This window comes from Natrix helvetica (genome assembly GCF_964273705.1).
Source record: "Natrix helvetica genome assembly, chromosome: 1".
NCBI classification, from domain to species: Eukaryota; Metazoa; Chordata; class Lepidosauria; order Squamata; family Natricidae; genus Natrix; species Natrix helvetica.
Window position 1 is genome coordinate 82,146,794 of NC_138548.1, and position 19,958 is coordinate 82,166,751.

Genomic DNA, 19,958 nt, shown 5'->3' on the forward strand with positions numbered 1-19,958 from the left:
TTTCAGGTGGGGAGGGGGAGTAGAACATCAAACTCCTTAGCATCAGAGCATGTTGATATAATACTGTATAAGAAATATTAATGATTGGATAGTCTTTTAGACAAATCCTTTCTTAGCGAGCACCTAGAAGCCAAGACGGACCTACGTGCCAAATTTCAAATTTGTAGGATTTACCGTTCTGGAAATTTCGTGATGAGTGAGTGGTATTTGGCTTTTATATCAAGTTATAAATAACTTTATTCTAACTTTATTTTGGAAATATCCAGAGTAAATGAGTCAAAAAGCATATATTTACTGAAGTACAATATTTTTTCATAACATGAATCTGGAATAGAACAAGCAAAACAAGGAATATATTTTTTTATCCATTTCTCTTTTATCCTACCCCCAAGTCAAAGTGTTTCACAAAATGTCTTCTCCAACAAGGATTTTGGGAACTCAGCATGCTGTATGGAAAGGAAGACATTGTCTGCTTAAGAGAGGGAAAACATATACTTTTAAAATGTGGAAACTTTTGTACTCTCTGAGCTTGGTTGTTTACTTCCAGACATTTCACTACCTGACTAGGTAACATCAACAGTGCAGCATCAATGTTAGATAATGTTACTTAGGTAATGAAATGTCTGCAAATATATACATATACATATACATATACATATACATATACATACACACACATTCACATACACATACATATACATATACATACACATACACATACACATACACATACATACACACACACACATACACATACACATACATACATACACATACACATACACACACACACACATACATATACATATACATGTATTTGTGTTACAAACCCTGGTATGCCTAAATATGGGAGGGAACTCACTACTCCCCCTTTCTGTCTATCGGCTCACTGAAGGAGACCATCCAGGCAGAAAACCACATTTTTAATGTTGCCTTTTTATATTTGTGTTGTATTTTTTGTGCTGATAATTAAATAAAGGGAGACTAGTATAGATCTATTTCAAGCTATTTAGCTCTCATCAGCTAGCCATACCCTTACTGGCTTAGTGGCTAATACATCTGCCTAGGGTATGGGTAGCTGATGAGAGCTAAATAGCTTGAAATAGATCTATGCTAGTCTCCCTTTATTTATTTATCAGCACAAAAAATACAACACACACACACACACACATACACATATATATTACACACACACACACACACACACATTCTATCTATCTATCTATCTATCTATCTATCTATCTATCTATCTATCTATCATCTATCTATCATCTATCTATCATCTATCTATCTATCTATCTATCTATCTATCATCTATCTATCATCTATCTATCTATCTATCTATCTATCTATCTATCTATCTATCTATCTATCATCTTCTCTTCAATTGGAACTTTTAATTTGATGTTTTTAAACTTCCTAATATTTTAAAGCATCATGATTGAAAAATAAGAGATAAATATTTGATCAAATAACTTAAAAGTCCACTCTCAGATCAGAGAGATTCAAGTCACTTGGGACTATTTTTTATCTAATCCTATCCATTTGGAGGGAGAACAGAAAGAATTTTGGAGAGTTCACTGTTTCTCCCACTCTCAATTTTTTTTTTAAACATCATGGTTGTATTCTTTATCTGATGGGCATAGTTTTAGCTCATTTTCCCTCTTCTTCTTTTTACTCCTTCTGTTGCCTTCGCTTGGTGTGATTGATTCCTTTTCTTTATTTCACATCATGTTACTTAGCCCAAAAGGGAAATTGTGTATATAGATTGATAGATGGACAGACAGATGAACTCAATAATCTTTTGGAGTTTTTTAAAAAATGCATGTCTGTGCACATTGACTTTTCCTGGGGTCTAAAGCAAATGGAATCTAAGGATTCAGAGTAGAATCTCATAATGTCAATGACCCTCATGGGGAATGCTCCTTCCCCAGTTTTGAAAAAGTAATAATAAGAAGTTCATAGTAGTTCCAGAGGGAGAAAATAACCATTTGAACAAGATCCCTCAAAATGGTTCAATATGGATCCCCAAGAGGTGATGGGGCTATCCAAGACGTTGCTAAATAAATATATGAGGGTCAAAAGGAGGTCAGTAAATATGTGGGGGTGAAAAGCAGGTCAGTAATGACTGGGGATCCAAAGGAGATTAGTAAATATCTGGAGGACATTAGGTGGTCAATAAACTATGGAAGGTTGATTGGTATCAATTTATCTTTTCCAGTCTTTGTAGAGCTCCATGCCTGTCCTAGTGAGGTGAAACCAGTGTTACCCAGCGTTGGCTGGTCACCCATGAGTGAAAGTGGCCTTGAATTGTCATTCATTGTTCTTGCTATTATTACTCTCAGGGCTAATAGTTCAAGTCATATTTATTTCATTATTTTCATATAATAAATGTTTGGGTTCAAAGAACAATATGAAACTAGACGAAAGGGTTGAGTTTGGGGCTGCTTTCTAAGCCCTTTTCCGGGGATTTTCCTAACACTGGCAAAAATAGTTTTGGCTACAGGGTAACATCTGTAGTCAGCTTATTCTAGTATAGTTACTTATATTTAGTTTTGATTAATATATCTAGTGGTTGCATTTAGTATTAATTAGTAATTTTAATATTAGTATTAGCAATTGTAGCATTAGGGCTAGCAGGTATTTTAAAGCCCTGGAATCTAATAATTTTGGATATCTACAAATGATGTTGCATTACATTTTACAACAGCCAGGACTAGTGGAGAATGATTTGCAATTTGCAAGAAACAAATACATGAGGTTCACATAGCTTATGCACGGTCTTATAAAAATAATTTAAATGCGTTGTTATACTGTACAAACACGAAAATAATTCCCATGCAGAGACAGTTGCTTTCTATTTTTTGTTGTTCCCCCCCCCCTCAATTGAAAAAGGACATCATTTATCTATTACTGTATACTTGTCTGTTTACATGTATTATTTATTTAGTTTAATTTCTTATAGCTGTCCAGCTCATTGTCTTATGTCTGGGTGGCTAACAATAGTTTAAAAAAAACACAACATAAACAATAAATACATACTCGGCAGTTGAGATAAGCCACAAACAGCCATCAACTCAACCAGTTTACACAGTCTGTCATATGTTCCAACTTGCATGCTCAGTGACATAACCAAGACTTTATGAAAAGTAAACAAAGTTGGGCTAATCTAATCTCTGGGGTAATACTGATATCCAGAACTAAAGATAGAAAATCCCCAGAACCTAGAAGCCTTATAAGAGCCACTCACTCTTGCTAGGGTTGAGTTGAACTGTTTTTTGTCATCCAGACTTCCCCAGTTTCTAGATATTGAGATAGAACCTCCATGGCATTGCTTGGTCATCCCAGGGTGGGATTATAAAGCATCTCACCCTGTGCTATTGGATGCTCACCTGGTAGTTTCCTGTAGACATTAAACAGGTTCCCAATGGTGTGGATGGGGGGAGAATTCTAGCCCACGGTCTCTGCAGCATCCAACACAGTTTGTCATCAAAACTAGCTGGAACAGACCTTGAAGGAAGAAGGAGAAACAGTGCAACACAACACAATACTGTGCTGCCCATCCTCTTCTGCATGTAGGTGTTTTATTTTAATTTATTTCTAAAAAAATAGTCTATTGCAACATTTGTATAGGTTTCAAAGTACATTAAATATCTTACATGTTTATCCAAGAGAAAGCATATACTTTATCGAATTGGGCAACTTTTATAAAAAAAATGAAGCTTATAATTTTTCAGAAAGGAACGATCTCTTGTCTGAAAGAAATGGGATGTTGAAGTAATCATTGTAAAAATTCAGAATATGTTAGAGGTGTATGATTTTGACTTATAATTGCTCAAAACAACAAAATACATGACCTAAGAGGATTTTGTTTAATATTTAGGGAATGTTTAAATAAGTATACTATATTATTTATAATGGTCCTACTAAGGATTTTGTAGACACATTACACATTACATCACATGTTCTAAAATTCTTGTGGTTATAAATCAGATAATTATGGCTGCAAATTTTAATCAAGCTTTGGCTAATTAATAAGCTCAAAATGCTAAACCATTTAACTAATTCTTGTGAATCAGATTAAATTAAATTTGATGGACATATTATGACTTAAATACTTGACAACAAGAATACACCTTTTCCATTTCACATCAAAATGCTCTCAGTCTTTGCTGCTATGTCAATCCTTTTCTTAAAAACATAACTATATTCATATTGTTTAAAAACAGAAAAAACAGAAAAACAAACACAATACAATACAATACAATAGTAGAGTTGGAAGGGACCTTGGAGGTCTTCTAGTCCAACCCCCTGCCTAGGCAGGAAACCCTATACCGTTTCAGACAAATAGCTATCCAACATCTTCTTAAAGACTTCCAGTGTTGGGGCATTCACAACTTCTGGAGGCAAGCTGTTCCACTGATTAATTGTTCTCACTGTCAGGAAATTTCTCCTCAGTTCTAAGTTGCTTCTCTCCTTGATTAGTATAATTAGTTTAGTATATTTAGATTAGTATAAATATAGAATAAAGAAAAGTAAGAAAAGTAAGACAAAGCCAAAAATGCAGGAAAAAGAAAGAAAAAATTAAGAAGTAGCTTCCAAGTTTCTTTAGAGATGTTATGAATAAAAATAAAAAAGTTGTTTGTTGTTCTATGTTCTATATATATAATCTTGCTGAAGTTATCACATATCAAAAATGCTCCATAACATTTCCCCCCCAACTGTTTATCCAATAATCTCTAAAGGCATAACTCCGGTTTCAATTGTACGTGAATGTTTAAAATCTTCTTTGTTAATGTATCAATTTGAGTTCAATATTTTATGTCTATTTTACATGTTCACTAAGAATGATACAATGTTCCAAAAATGTTGTTCATATGTCCAGCATAAGTGTGAAGTACCATTATACACTCTAGACAATTTCTCTGGTGTTATATACCAATGATGCATCATTTTATGGACATTCTCTTTAAGATGACAGCATAATGTAAATTTCAGTCCTTTCAATCACTTTTTCTCCCACCGTTCCATCTGTATGCTCTCAGATTGTTTGTTGGTATATCAGTCCTTAATTGAAAGGTTTAATAAATGCAATATAGATACCTCATCTGATCGTGCCATAGTAGCACCACCAATTGCTATTAAAAATAAGCTTCATAAAAATAAAAAGTTAAATGGAAAAATATGAGAAAGAACATTTAGGAACTTTTGAGCATATATGTAAAATGAGTACATCAGTGTTATATAAAACTTTTATAAATGCTACTGTAGTAGATCTTAATTTATTTTATATACTTGAAACAGAATACGCATTGAATTGAATAAAATATACTGAGAGTAAGGTGAACACTCTTGCAAATTATGAGTTCTTTGACTGAAATAATTATACCAATCTAATATTGCCTGTACTTATATGACTCTGCAGGGTAAAATTCATATATCTCTAGTTTAATCAATATTTTATAAAATTTACTCTTGTTTGTATGAGTCAAATTTAACTGTGGAATTAATAAAGTCTAATATATCATGTACTATGTACAATGTAGAGTGTATTTCAAATGTGATGAAGCTGTACCTGTATTTCTCAAAAATGAAAACAATTTTTTCTTTAGCCAGTGAGGCAGTGGTGGGATTCAGCCAGTTCACACCACTTTGGGAGAACCGTTTGTTAACTTTCTGAGCATTTTTGTGAACTGGTTGTTGGAAGAAATCATTAGGGTAGAGAACCGGTTGTTAAATTATTTGAATCCTACCACTGCAGTGAAGGGCATATATTGCTGTGAATATTGCTGTGGTATATAAAGTTAATTTTTCCAAATGTCACTTATTGTTTAATTTTAGTCTCTCAGTCCCATATGGATGACAAAGTTTTTCTTTTCCAATGTTGTGCTGTATTTGTTATTTCTCCATGTCATATTTAAATAATGATTTGCAAATGCTTTCTAATAAATTATCTTGATGCTGAATAACTATTTAAAATTCTGTCATCTTTTCCAGGTTTCCTTCTTTAAGAATGCCTTTTATTTTTCCAATTATTTGCAAATACTTTAACTGTGGTAGATTTTTTCCTTCATTAAGCAATTCGTGTGTTGTTAGTATTTCTTGAGTCCAGTTATATCATGTTGGCATATATAATTAGATCCTTCTTACTGTAATTCTCTTTGAAGGGAAAACCATTTGATGGTGATGCCAGTAGTGAAATCTTTGGACTTATCTTTGCTTTTAAGGATTTCCAAATTTTTAACATTTTTTCTTATAATATTAGTTTTTATGTTTCATTATGTCATAAATATCTGCAATGTTAGCTTAGCCTCCTCCTTTTACATTTGATATTATGCCATTAGGAAATTATAATCATTGTTATTCATGAAGACAATTTGCTATATAATATAATCTGAGGCTGAGAAAAGCTCACCTCTCTCATTTATATCTGCTTGCAAATACTGTAGCAAAATGTTGAATCTTGCTCTTTTTTCTCATTCTGGATAAATCTATTATTTGTTGTTTGATAATCCCACAATCTGGGATTTGAATTGGTTCCATTTAACATAAGAAGTTTATACTAGGTAATAGATTCATTTTTGTTGTCACTATTAATCCTATCCAGGAAAAGTTTTAAGCTTTTCCATCTTTCAAGGTCTTATATTTTTTTCTTTCAATAATTTGTTGTAATTGATTTGAAACGTGCCTATTGCATCCTGTCAAATAAAATTCTAAACATTTTACTGGATCTTTTATTAGTTCACAACCAGTATTTTTTTTAAACAAAACTTCCTTCATCAAAAGTTGTGTCTTATTATTGTCTTTGGTTTTTTTTAAATATTGATCTTATATTTGGAAAACCAATCAAAATTTTTCATTAAATTTCACCAACTGTTGTATCAGGCTTTGTGGTGTCATAATGGTTAATACTACTCATATGTATAATTTCATCTTATATTCTTCACCTTGAATTATGATGCTGATTATCAGTTTATCTTTCCAAATCTTGTTGCCAAGATGTATGAGTTGGCTCATCTTAAATTAAAGTTTTAATGTATTTTCTTAATTAAAGATTCGAGGACAAAAAAATATTGGAGTGGAAGTTGACCCATATTCACAAGACAAACTTAATACTTGTGATAGAGATTTTAGTAGCTTGCATCAATTTATAGCTGATAGAACCTTTAAACCTATGAAGTCATTATAGAAGGAATTTTAATTGCCTAAAATTACAAAATGTAAACATATCTTGATTTCACAGCTTCTAAAATTCCGCAATTATTTCCAGTGTCTTGGATAAATTCGAACTGATTCTAAATTCCTAAATTATTATTATTTTAAATAAGCTATTGAAGCTTAGTTATAACTATCAATACTGTTTAAAGAAGTGAACCTACTTTTGTATTATGAGCAAAAAAACTAGAATGTATCTATATATGATAAATTACTGATTCAGTAAACATGGAGACAAGAAGAACAACAAAAGGTTTTTCAATGTGGAAAATATATCAGATTTATAATTTTGGATCACTCCTTGTTTTTTCTTTATGAACTGGCTCTCTACCAATATTCTCTAGAAATATTGAAGAAATGTGTTAATCTGTGTGGTTAGTGTTTGTCGGTTTAAAAATTAAATGAAATATATATAAATTTTTGTTGACTTCTTTTTTTATTTGACAGTGTGATTTTCCTACTTTATCTCCTCCTCCTGTCTCTCTCTCTCTTTTTGAATATTAAGTATTAAAAGTAATTACTTTATTTATAAAATGAGGACATAAAGGCAAGAAATACTGTCTCTCTGGAAGGCCAATTTTTCAACATTTCCCCTGCAAATACAAGAAAAGGCAAGACATTGGTCAACTCTTCCATAAAATTGCACTCGTGAAAAATAATTCTAGTGGAAACCAGTTTATGTTATATTGCTAATTCTATAAGTCATGCTACCTGCCTTTCAGCATAGTCTCTGCTAGGACTATAGTACATGATTCCAAACAGCATTCCTAAGTTACTGTTACAATTGCACTTCCATTTCTCCTAAACAATAAGTGGTATATGTGTTATTCTAATACTTGTGATCTAGGACAGCGAAGGTGAACCTTTTTTGGCTTGCGTGCCACAAGTGGGGGGAGCGCAGGGGGGTCATGTGTGGCTCCGAAGGCGTCAGGGAAGCCTCCGAACGGTCTCTGAAGCCTTCAGAACGCTTAAAACAACCCTCCGAGCAAACCGGAAGTGACTTCCGGTTTATTCAGAGGGTCGTTTTAAGCGTTCCGAAGGCTTCAGGGAAGCCTCTGGACGGTCCCTGAAGCCTCCGGCGGGCCTCCGGGGTGGGCGGGGGGCTCTTTTCGCCCTCCCCAGGCTCCTATAAAGCCTCTGGAGCCTGCGGAGGGCGAAAAATGGCTTTTAAAAATGGTGAACTCAGCTGGCCAGGGCGCGCAGCTGACAGGGCAGTGCCATAGGTTCGCCATCACTGATCTAGGACTTCGTTGTGACTGCTGCTGTTTAAAGTCAACAGCTAAATGAACTGCTAAAAGGATTTGTATTGTGGAATGTGTTTGTGTGCATTTTAAGCTGATCATTCTTCATCAATTCTTCAGTAAATCTCCAAATAGCCTGAGTTTTCTTAACGCCAGCAAAGACCGTGGGATTCCTACATCAAATCACACCATATTTTATTCATCTTTTTTCCCCTCTCCCGCATAACATGCAAACGTTTCTCAATATCCTGCTGGATAAAGAGGCCTTATGTGATACATCTATACCTGCTGTTTGTAATGTGTTTTATGTTTATCCTGGTAAATGTTTGACAAATGCCTACAAATGCCTGTTTTGTTTTATTAATTTATGACTGATGTGTGCACAGAAGCACCTTGCAAAGGTTGTTTGCTTATCAACTTACTCCCCACATCTGCCACGTCATGCTCCTTGAGGTCATAAACCCCCAAATAGCCTCAACAGCTTTCAGATAGAGTGCTAACAACCAGATGGCTGCAAAGAAATACAAGCCATCCATTCCCCTCACCATCCTATCAGAACCTATCCCTCCATCCCCTTATACTCAAACCTCAACTGTCAGTACTTATCCTTTCATCGCTCTCGCCATCAGAACTGATGAAGCTTCTTGGATGAGAAGCAAAACATTTTTGCCTTTTTTCTCAAGGGAAAAAAAAAGAAACAGCCCAATTGTCTTTTGAAGAAAAAAAAAGTACCTTTGAGGCAAACATGTTCATACTTACTGTTAATTCCATTTCTATCTCTATTGACTGTATCATGAGAAATTGGGCACAAAGTTATAGAGATAAGACATGATAAGTAAGTACAGGAATGTAATCACATGGCTTTGTCTGGAATGTACCACTTGCTTCCTAGGAAAGAAATGGAGGAAGCCCCAGAAACTTTATAATGTCTCTGTTGTTCCTAGTTTCTTTTCTTTTATGTACAGCCTCTGCAGAAAGGCTGGAGGAAAGATATCATTCCCTACTAAGCATGCTAAATCTCCAGTCCTCCTTAGAACAATACTGCTCTTTATTTTATCAAAATAAAATGAAACCAAACAAGGGAACACCCTTTCCAGACAACTATTGCAAAGGCTACTGAGACATTGACCGTAGATGACATTCTTTGGCCTCCTTGATTTGCCATCTCATATTTCACTCATGCTTAATATGTTCAGTTAATCATCTGTACAGCTTTTAATGGGAAATATACTACTGTTAGAGAGTGCCTTTATTTCACTTACCGAACCTAAAGAATTAAACCAATGGACAAATGATCACTAACCAGACATTAAAAATGCCAGGAGGCAGAAAGTAGCAAAAAAGCATTTGATGCACCAGAGTTCTCTGAAATAAACATTAAGAGTTCCACAGCCCAAAATAAAACAAAACCAGAACAAAATAGAGAGCTATATAGAAAAATGTTGTCAAATTGGATATAATTATCTAAAATGACATCATGTAATTTGATCTCAATAGATCAAATCTCCACCTCCCCATGAAAAGTTATAGTGTTCCCTTTTAAAATACTTGTTTATAATATTAGTCTTGCTCTAACTATTCAAAGTGATGTCAAAGGAACCCATTGTGCATTTATTTTCAAAGGAAATGGCATAACCCCCCCCCCAACAGAAACTTTAGAAAGGCACATAGTTTACCAAGCCTTCTTTGCTTTGTGTCCTAAAATGTTTCCTGGCTCGGAAATTGCACACCTAAGAAGCATGTATATTTATGCCACTAATATTCCACTTTTTGTGTGAGATCTTATGATTGCATATGTACATGGTCTTCCCTAGTTTTATTCCCTAGAAAAATAACTTTGTGTGGCAAGTTGGGTGAAATAACAATAACTACCTGGGAGGGTTGCTCATTCATCTTTGACCTTGAGTGGGAAACTGACCTTGGGATTTCCTTGTTCCAAATGCAGCACCTCGACCACTATATATTACTTTGGCCTTCATAGCTTCATAAATATGTACATCAACAAGTGTACTTTAACAAACTGTGTACAATTTATTTGAGAAAGTTGGATTTGAAAAATATCACATAAAATTAAAATGGAAACATATAATCTTAAAAAAACAATATTCTAAGTGCATGTCATATATATACCAGTGGTGGTATTCAGCAGATTCTGACCAGTTTGACCAGAATTGGTAGCAGAAATTTTTAGTAGTTCAGAGAACCGGTAAACACCACCTCTGACTGGCTCTGCCCCCATCTATTCTCTGCCTCCTGAGTCCCAGCTGATCGGGAGAGAATGGAGATTTTACAGTATCCTTCCCTGCCACACCCACAAAGCCATGCCCACAAAGCAACACCCACATAACTGGTAGTAAAAAAAGCTTTGAATCCCACCACTGATAAATACCATACCATAAGGAGGTTTCCCCCAAATTCTGCTGTTGTTTAGAAGAACTATAAGGAGCTGGCTGTTCACTCAGGCCTTTGGCAAGAGAGACTGAGACCATTTGCTTTATCATGCTTGCCATCATTTATCTTTTATTGATTTTATTGTAATTTATTTGATTGTTGTGAGCCAGCCAGAGTTGACAAATGTCAGGTGCCATACAAGTGTAATAAACTATTATTTATTGTAATATTATTTGAGATACATGGTATCTAGTATACTTTATGTTATTTATTGTCACTAAGGGTATGGATTAGATGGAATCCTTTCTTAACCTGGTTGGATCTTATTGATTTCTTTGTTTTTGTTTTTTTCCACGCATTGAATACTCATAATAATTTTTTGCATAGCTTGAAACTTTCAGCCACTTACATAGAAGAAACCTTCCCTTTCCGTGTTAAGTATTTAGATGACCACTTTACTTTTCTGAAGTAAGGAGTTCTGACTTATGCCACAAGCAATTTTTTCTTTTCTTTTTTTAAGGTCTGCTGGTTTTGCTATAACAGCCTGACACAGCTCTTTCTCATGATTACCTAACTTTTGATAACCAATATCTAGGAATCATTCTTCTGAAGCCCAAACATTTTTCGGTCAAGATGTTTTGGTTGATAAGGACATGCATGTGTTGTGGATGGACTTATAACAATGCCACTTAAAACATTTCATGGGCCTGCAATGTTTTAGATCCATCTCATTTATTAAGGTTTTGTCTGGAGATATTTTATTAAAGTCAGTGTATCTCATCCTGAAATATACAAACACTGCATCTATTACACTATATGTTTGACAACTGTTAAGATATGCATTGTGTGCTTTTCTACAAATGTATTATACATTTTCCATACATAGTGATAATATTCCCTAAAGTCTTGGGGGTTTCTAAACAGCTGGCTACCTTAGCAATTCAAAATTAGCCAGGTATTCTCATCTGGCCTTCAGGGCATCTATGGTAGGAAGTGGTGGGATATGACCAGTACACCTCGGTACAGGCATACCGGTGCCTGCTGGGAGCACCAGGTACCGTTCTGGTATGGTGTTCCGGAGGGCCCGCCCACCCACCTGCTCTCTTTACTGCTATTTGAGCCAGTTGGGGCTTTAGCGCATGCGCATGGAATGTACAGCACCTGCACAACACTCTGTTGAGCAGCTGGAGCATCACGGGTGGTAAGTATGCATGCACGTGCTGCACGCGTGCTGCACGCATTCATGTGGTGGACGCCGGGCCCCGTTGCAGTGTACTGATTGCAATGGGATCCGGAACCCACCACTGATGGTAGGTCTTTATCTACATTGTTGCTGCTTGCAACAGAACTACAATAGCTAGAGATATTCGACAGGAATTTGGCGTAGAACATGATTTAGCAGTCATTACCACCATAGTTCATTCAATAAAAAGTCTGCTAGTCCTTTAATTAATCCCCTTTGAAAAAGACAGTGGTTGTACTTCCTATGCACATTCCTTTATTTGTAGACCAATGCTGCAACACAAACATTTTCCTTCTTTTGTATACTTCTTTGTTCACAACCTGCTAATCTGGAATCATAAAGAACCCATGATTGGAGATATCACATTAAAAAATGACTTCTATGATAACTAAAGGCTTGGGATGGAACAATGTATCCCTTGCTTCTCTGGAGACTGACTGCCTTTTGATGGAATACACAGCGCAATCATCTCAGTTCACCTCATCTTATACCCACTGATTTTTACACTTAAAAATTCAGAGTGGATGATCAAGCACAAAGTCATCTTTCATTAAGATGGGGCTAGTAAAGGATAATTTTTGGGACACACTTGCAGGCATTCATATTCCTGGAAAGTCAAGAACAGATGTGGAATAGGAATTTCTCACTTTAAAACATGGTGTCCTATCCACAGTGAACTTGACAAATTACTTGACAGCACATTCATTATCTGGTCAGAAGAAAGTTCAGAGAGGCTTTTTCTCAGGTAAGTGAAAATAAAAATGCAGGTAGAACTTGCAATTGTCTATGGGAAGGTTTTTTTTAAAGCACTTAAACAGTATTAAACCTAATGCCTTATGAGTCACAAAAAAGCTTCAATTTAGCAGAATCAAGCTCTGCCTCTAATGATGCCTATATAACAAATACTGTATATAGAGCCAGGATGGTCTAGTGGTTAAGGCACCAGGTTAGCAACAGGGAGTCTACGAGTTCTAGTCCCATCCTAGACATGAGAGCTCCTTGTCAGTCTCACACCGCCCTACTTGTGAGGTACAAGGTCATTGTTGTGGAGAAAAGAGGAAAAGGAAGGAGTATGTTTGCCATCTTAGGTTATTTATAAAAATAGTAAAAGTGGGACATATTTAAAATAAAAAAATACAAATTAAATAGCGCTTTGAACTGCACATATTCGACTAAATTAAAACATCAATTTATTAATAATGGATCTGACAACCTGCATACCTTGGTTCAGATACCAACTCAGCCTTAGTTTCTCTATCAACCAAGAGGCACACAAGTCACTCTTTGGGGATAACCCTTGTGTTCTGAAGATGCCCCCTATACTTTTTAAGGCACTAACTCAACTCTGGTCTACTGAATTAACCTAATGGCTTGGATTTACCCAAGACCCTGAATTACAAACTAATCACACCAGCTTGTTTTGACACTGAGCCACAAAGTAGCCAACTATCTTTTAGTTCTGTGGGTTTTACTAGAGGGAGAAGAGGAAGAGGAAGAAATGAGCACAACACCAATGTGTGCAGATGGGTCTTCCTTAATAGAATTTCTTCCTTTTCTGCTTCACCATCACCAATTCTATAGTAAGAGTCTCTAAGGAGGAATATATCAACTGAAGATCTTCCCATTGCCACCCACACATTATTTCCAACTGTTCTACAGGAAGGAGCAGTTTTCAACTATATTCCTTCTATTGCACATTGGGAAGGGTTAATTCTGAAAAGGAAGATACAAATGATTGTGATGAATTAATAAACCAAAAGTACCGTCCCTCAGGTCAAAGAAAGAAGCCCGGGCTTTCTTTATTAGCGTACTTAGATGTGTATTTGCAGAACATGCAAGCCTAAATGTGATTCTAATTTGTGGTTTATGCATTTATTTACCCGCAAAAAGTATATGACTGCCCAAGTTGAATATATAAATGTGGGAAGCTAACAAATCAGTTCACAAGAAAAGCCGTACTTTAAAAAAAAAAGCCTGCCAACGAGAACAGAAGACATAGTTAAAAATAAATTCTGTACATCATGTAAAACTAGCTGATGTGATCTACATTTCTTTGTGTTCAGGGTACAGAGTTGTGACAGGAAGCAAACAATACTACATGCTACAAATGCATTATTCGTTTCAGGCTTTTCCAGATTTTTGGGGGGGAGGTGAGGGAAAGAGGAACAGCAGCAGGCAGCTGAACTTCGCTTATCTCCAAAAGCCAAGTGAGATCTGGGAGTCCCAACAACCCCCTCAATGACAAACCCCTGCTTTATTTCTGCCACCAGAAAACTCCCAAGACCTGGTCCACCAAGCTACGAGGAAGCCTGACCTTTCTACCCCAGTCAAATCAGAATCAGGATAGAGCTGGAAGGGACATTGGAGGTCTTCTAGTCGTCCCCTGCTTTTTAGGTTTCTGCTGCACATACGTGGGGGAAATGCAGGAGGTTGTGCACACATGCACAGGGGCAGGGCGCATGCGCAGAGGGGTCATGCATGCATGCGTAGGTGGATGGGATGCACGAGGGGAGGGCGTGCATTAGCCATGAAAAGGTTAGTCATCACCGTCCTATACCATTGTAGGAAGTTATCACCCAGCCCTCTCCCAGAAAAAATGAAATATCCTAGGAAATATTGAAAAGGCAGAATATTTCCCTGGATATGAAAAGGGATAACATGTTTTAAAGAGAGAATAGCTCCCTGGAGCTTCCTGCCCATCCCCCTTTGTCAATGGGCCATTGCCCAAACCAGTCCCTTTACACAATAAAGATTTTCCCCTTCAGCTCCAGGGGGATGGGATTAAGGCAGCGGTTCTCAAATAGTGGGGCGCGCCCCCCTGGGGGGGCGCGAGGCTCCGTAAAGGGGGGCGCGAAGGCTCCCTTTCCATCTGGGTGCAACGGCGGCGGCATGGGCGAGGCATAATATATCCCGCCTGGAAGTGGCAGCACTTCGGACTGTGGATTTTCATTGGAGCCGCAGGCTGGAGCTGTGCAAGAAGCCTGCTCGGGCGGGGGTGGGAGGGAGGGAACATGGCTGTCCCAGGCTTCCCTCCCTCCCCCCCCCAGCCCAAGCAGACTTTTTGCACAGCTCCAGCCCGCGGCTCTGATGAGTCTCTGAGCAGTCCCCAGCGCTGCCACTTCAAGCCGGGATATATTCTGCCATGCCCTCGGTGGCGTCTTTATGCAGGTAGCTGGCCTCCCCGCCAGCAGCTCCACCGCCAGGATTCCGTCTGGAAGCGGAAGCGCAACAGCCGCTGTTGGGGAAGGGACAAAGGGGCGGCGGTCGCCCGATCTTGCCACCGCCACCCCTTCGCCCCTGGTGTGCTGCTGCTTCCAGCTGGGATGCTGGAGGAGCTGCTGGCAGGGAAGGAGGGAAGAAAGGGAGGAGGGAGTAAGGATAGACAAGCAAGAGGGAAAGAGGAAAGAAGGCAAGCAGGCAGGAAGGAGGCAGAAGGAAGGAGGGAAGAATGGAACTGGAAGGGAGGCAGGGAAGGAGGGAGGGAGAAAGGAAGGATAGGAGGATAGGGAAAGAGGAAAGAAGGCAGGCAGGCAGGGGGAAAGAGGAAGGAGGGAACTGGAAGGGAGGCAGGAAGGAAGGGAAGGAGGAAGGGAGGGTGGAAGGAAGGATAGACAAGCAAGAGGGAAAGAGGAAAGAAGGCAAGCAGAAGGAAGGAGGGAAGAATGGAACTGGAAGGGAGGCAGGGAAGGAGGGAGGGAGAAAGGAAGGATAGGAGGATAGGGAAAGAGGAAAGAAGGCAGGCAGGCAGGGGGAAAGAGGAAGGAGGGAACTGGAAGGGAGGCAGGAAGGAAGGGAAGGAGGAAGGGAGGGTGGAAGGAAGGATAGACAAGTAAGAGGGAAAGAGGAAAGAAAGCATGTGACTACGGTGGGAGACGAGGAAAGACCGGTGTGCTATGTTATGCAGAGGTGTACTTATAACAATTTTATAGACAAATTATACTATTTACAGTCGCACGGGGGGGGGGGGGAAGCGAAATGTTTTCTTCTTCCTAGGGGGGGCATGACAGAAAATAATTGAGAAGCACTGGATTAAGGCATGACTAGCCTTCAACCGCTCCCCACATGGCATCTGAGAACTCAACCAAACCTGGATTCAAAACGCAGCCTAGAGAGTTGCCCCTGCATGGCCCCATGGGAGTCTGACAACCAATCAGAATACAAGCTCAAGATCAAAGGCCAGAGAGGGCATAAAACCAGGGACTCAGCATCTCAGTCCTTCCTTCTCTTCTTCTCCACCAACATTGAAGCATGTGATCACCTTTTCTGTTCAGGACTCAAGCCATGCGGTCCTGTCCACCATTAAAACCATCTTTCCAAGCAGCCTCCATGTCTCCGGTGTCTTTTTCCCCACTTGGAGCCGAACCCAGAAGGACATTTCTTCCAACACCATCTCAGTCAACCTCTTCTTTAAAAACCTCCAGGGATGAAGCACCCACAATGTCTGAAGGCAAACTGTTCCCCTGGTTAATTGTCCTCACTGTTAGGAAGTTTCTCTTCAATTCCAGGTTGCTTCATTGTTTCTTGTCTTGCTTTCTGGTGCTTTGGAAAATAAATCCCCCCCCCCCCCCGCCTCTTTGTGGCAGCTTCTCAAATACTGGAATATTGCTATCAAGTTCCCCCTAGTCCTTGTTTTCTCCTGGATGGACATCAGTGCAATGTCTTGTCCATTCTCCTGGGCAGCAGGAATAATTCACAGGCACGTGAGCCGAGTGATGAAGGGGGCGGGGGGGGGCGCAAAGCCCTTTTTCCCCAACGAAAACTACTGGCCGGTGTCCGGTCTGCGCTCTGTAGAACCACCGGCTTCCGGCAGGCGTCGCTTTTCCAAGGAATCGGCGCAACGTGTGGGCGAGAGGCAATATAGCCGCCAGGGGTGGTTCCTCCCCCCCCAAACCCCCCACACACAGTAGGATAGTATATGGTAATAGGAGGGCGGGGTTAAGCCCGGCCTCCTTTTTCTTATGGGAAGCGCGCTGGCTGATCCGAAGTGCTGGGCTTCGGCTTGTCCGTTTCTGGAGCTGGTGCTTCAAGGGACCCACAAAATGTGACTCACCGCCTGGTTGGTCTCACTGGCGGTGCACGGATTGTGACTCTTTTCTCTGGGTTTTGCCTTCCCAGCTACACCAGCAATCTTTTCTGCGGGCGGGACATGTTTTGAGGCTGTAAGTGGATTTTCGTTTATTTACTCGCTGGGACTGGAATCCTTCTGACTTTCCAAACTTGGTCCGTCTGCTTACCTGGGTCTCTCCGATCCTATTAGTGAAATACTTTGGGGGGGGGGTGAGGGGGTGAGGGTTGGTTTCCCGTGTCGCCAGGATAAATAGAGCTTGAGTTTGAGAAAGAATCTACGCCCTCCCTCTCTCCAAAGACGCGTTCTCCGGAGTTGTGGAACTACAAGTCCCATTGTCTTCGGCCGTCCTGCCGAAGGCTGTCAATCTTGAATCGTAAACCATACTTATTTCGAAAGGGGGGGTTCCCAAAACGGGGGTGGGATAGGTGATAGAATCGGGATTGCCTTCATTTCCTTGAACCAACTTGGCAGCTCCGCGCCCAGCCGCCGCTGACGTTAACTTTCCAGGAGTTAGAAAGGCAAGGAGAAAAATCATCTTAATTCGGCAGGGGGATAACTTCCTGTTTGTACGTAAATACAAAAACAAAAAACAAAGCAAAACCTCTCCGGAGGACGTGTGTGTGTGTGTGTGTGTGTGTGTGTGTGTGTGTGTGTGTATGTATGTATGTATGTATGTATGTATGTATGTATGTATGTATGTATGTATGTAGACCTGACAGCTGTTTTAATCGCGGTGTTTCAAAACCTGCCTTTGTTTTAAAGGATTCGCAGCTAGGCTTTTTTGTTGCCAATGCCCTAACAATGGTTTAGAACGGCGTGCCTTGAAATGAATGCAGGCGAAAGTGGGTCTCGTTTCGAGTGCTGCCGGTGTAACGGATCGGATTTTGACTATGCCATAGGCGGATTTTTTCCCCTCACGGAATAACAATAATGATCATAGGAGAAGGTTGTGAAAGGAACATCCCAACTGCTGACAAGCCAGTGTGGGGTGTTGAATTCACAGGAGGGAGGTTTGGGGGAAAGAGATGCCCCACACCTGATATTGTCTGTAACTTTAGCCTCAGTATATTCTCCATAGAGTAGTTCCCTTTGTTTAAATAAAGATGGGGGCAGGGGGCTAGTTGTCTGGTAAGGATATTACAGAGCTGGTCTTCTCCTCCTCGTTAATTTGAATATTGCATGTATAGAAACATGCCCTGAATCCATGCTGTGGATTCCCTGGCTCTGCTGTATTTTCCTTTCTTTTGCTCTGTGCCAAATGTAGCATCCAAGGACCATCCTAACCGTGCAAGTGTCTGTAACGTGCTAGAAAGGGAGGGGATTCCTTTGTCAGCTTCCTCTCCCCTTTGTGCCATTGGTGGAACATTGCTAAGATAGCAGCACTAAGTCCTTGTACAGATGCCGTGCCATTCCCCCCCCCCAAAAAAAAGGGGTGGTGGTAGAAGGGGGGGGGACACTCGCCAAATCCTATGCTTCTGTATCTGGGGAGGTTGGGCTGCTTCTCCCCTTGGAGATTTGAGATTCTGCTCTGCGCTCCTGGTTTTTTTCCCCCCTCCCTTGTCTGTAGGCGATTGGAGGCTCCGTTGTCTTTATGGGTGCTAGCTTTGAATTTTCCAGTGCAAAGTTTCATCTGGGGATCCTTAAAGGTTGCCAAGAAGAGAAGTGGGTGTGGTCCTTGGCAGGTGGGGTTGACTTGTCTTGCAGTGGACACACACTTCCTCTGGCTGATCTAATAATCTTCCTTTGTGCCAGTTCCCCCCCCACCCCCGTGGTTAATTCTCTTTGTTGGTGGAAGGGAAGGGAATAAACGCTCAAGTCAGTCTGAGAGCAATGGAGTTATATAGCCTATAAGCAGAAAGCCTCACAGCGGATGACAGAAAACGGAGGGGAGGGGGCGGGGGCGGGGTTGGAGCAGCATTCTCCTTTAATAAGAGTATGAGCTGGGAGGCTGTACTGGTTTTACCTCTACTGTTCCTTCACAGATTCAGATTTCTTTTCCACCACACATGGGGTAGCAATATCATTCTACCTTGCAAGGAAAATGGAATGAGTCCTCATCAGCTCTTTGGACTACAGTTTCCATAATTTCCAGCCAAGTAATCTAAAGGAGACTAGGTTTGGGAATACTATTTTAAGGTGATCTATTGGGGTGGAGGCTTGTTCCTATTTTTTTTTTTTACTATGAAAAATCGCATCCTCTTTGGGACAATTTATTATGGATGGCGACTGCTGCTGGTAGATGGTAAAGAAATACCCCCCCTCCCTCACAGTTAAGCTTGATTCCTGATGGGGCAGGCAAGTCTGATCTTTCGCTTTCTATTTTTCTTGGCAATTCACCCTCTTCTTCCCTGCAGCCTACTGGAAGAGGTTGGGCCCATATTTGCCAAAAAAATGGTCACTTGCAGAGTATTCATCTCATCCATTGCTCAGTTAGGATTCTACATTTTTTCCTGCTATTTTCCTGCACTTTATTTACCTAACCTCATAGTTTATTGCTGCTATCAAATTATACTGTAGGATGCAAGCATTTTGAAAACTGTATTCTCTACCTGGCCTTGGTATAAAGAGTTTGAAAAGTATCCCATCCTTTTGAAACATTAATTCTGTCACTGAACAGTTGGCTTATGTGATAGATGGAAATAAGGCAGATTATTAATGCAAGCTTGCCAACCCTCAAAATCTGGCTGACTTTCTAAAAATCTATATATATGAAGTAATTTACAAAAACTAAGGAAACAAGTATAAGGTCCAGTATAATGTAAGTGCTTCAAGAAAGGAACTGACTTTGAATATCTGTGAG

At 39.5% G+C, this 19,958-nt stretch overlaps 1 protein-coding gene across 3 annotated transcripts in view; it reads left to right on the forward strand.

Moving 5' to 3' along the window:
• Positions 1 to 19,958, forward strand: part of TP53I11 (tumor protein p53 inducible protein 11) — a 373,245-nt gene that overhangs the window by 270,979 nt on the left and 82,308 nt on the right. For 2 of the 3 annotated variants that reach the window (XR_014174048.1, XM_081937883.1), the window contains exon 1: positions 17,033 to 17,249. The exons of the other annotated variant lie outside the window; for it this stretch is intronic. The gene's annotated coding sequence lies outside the window, so the exon portion shown is untranslated. Of the gene's footprint in view, positions 1 to 17,032; positions 17,250 to 19,958 lie in introns of those variants that run through there. 3 annotated transcript variants of the gene reach the window in all.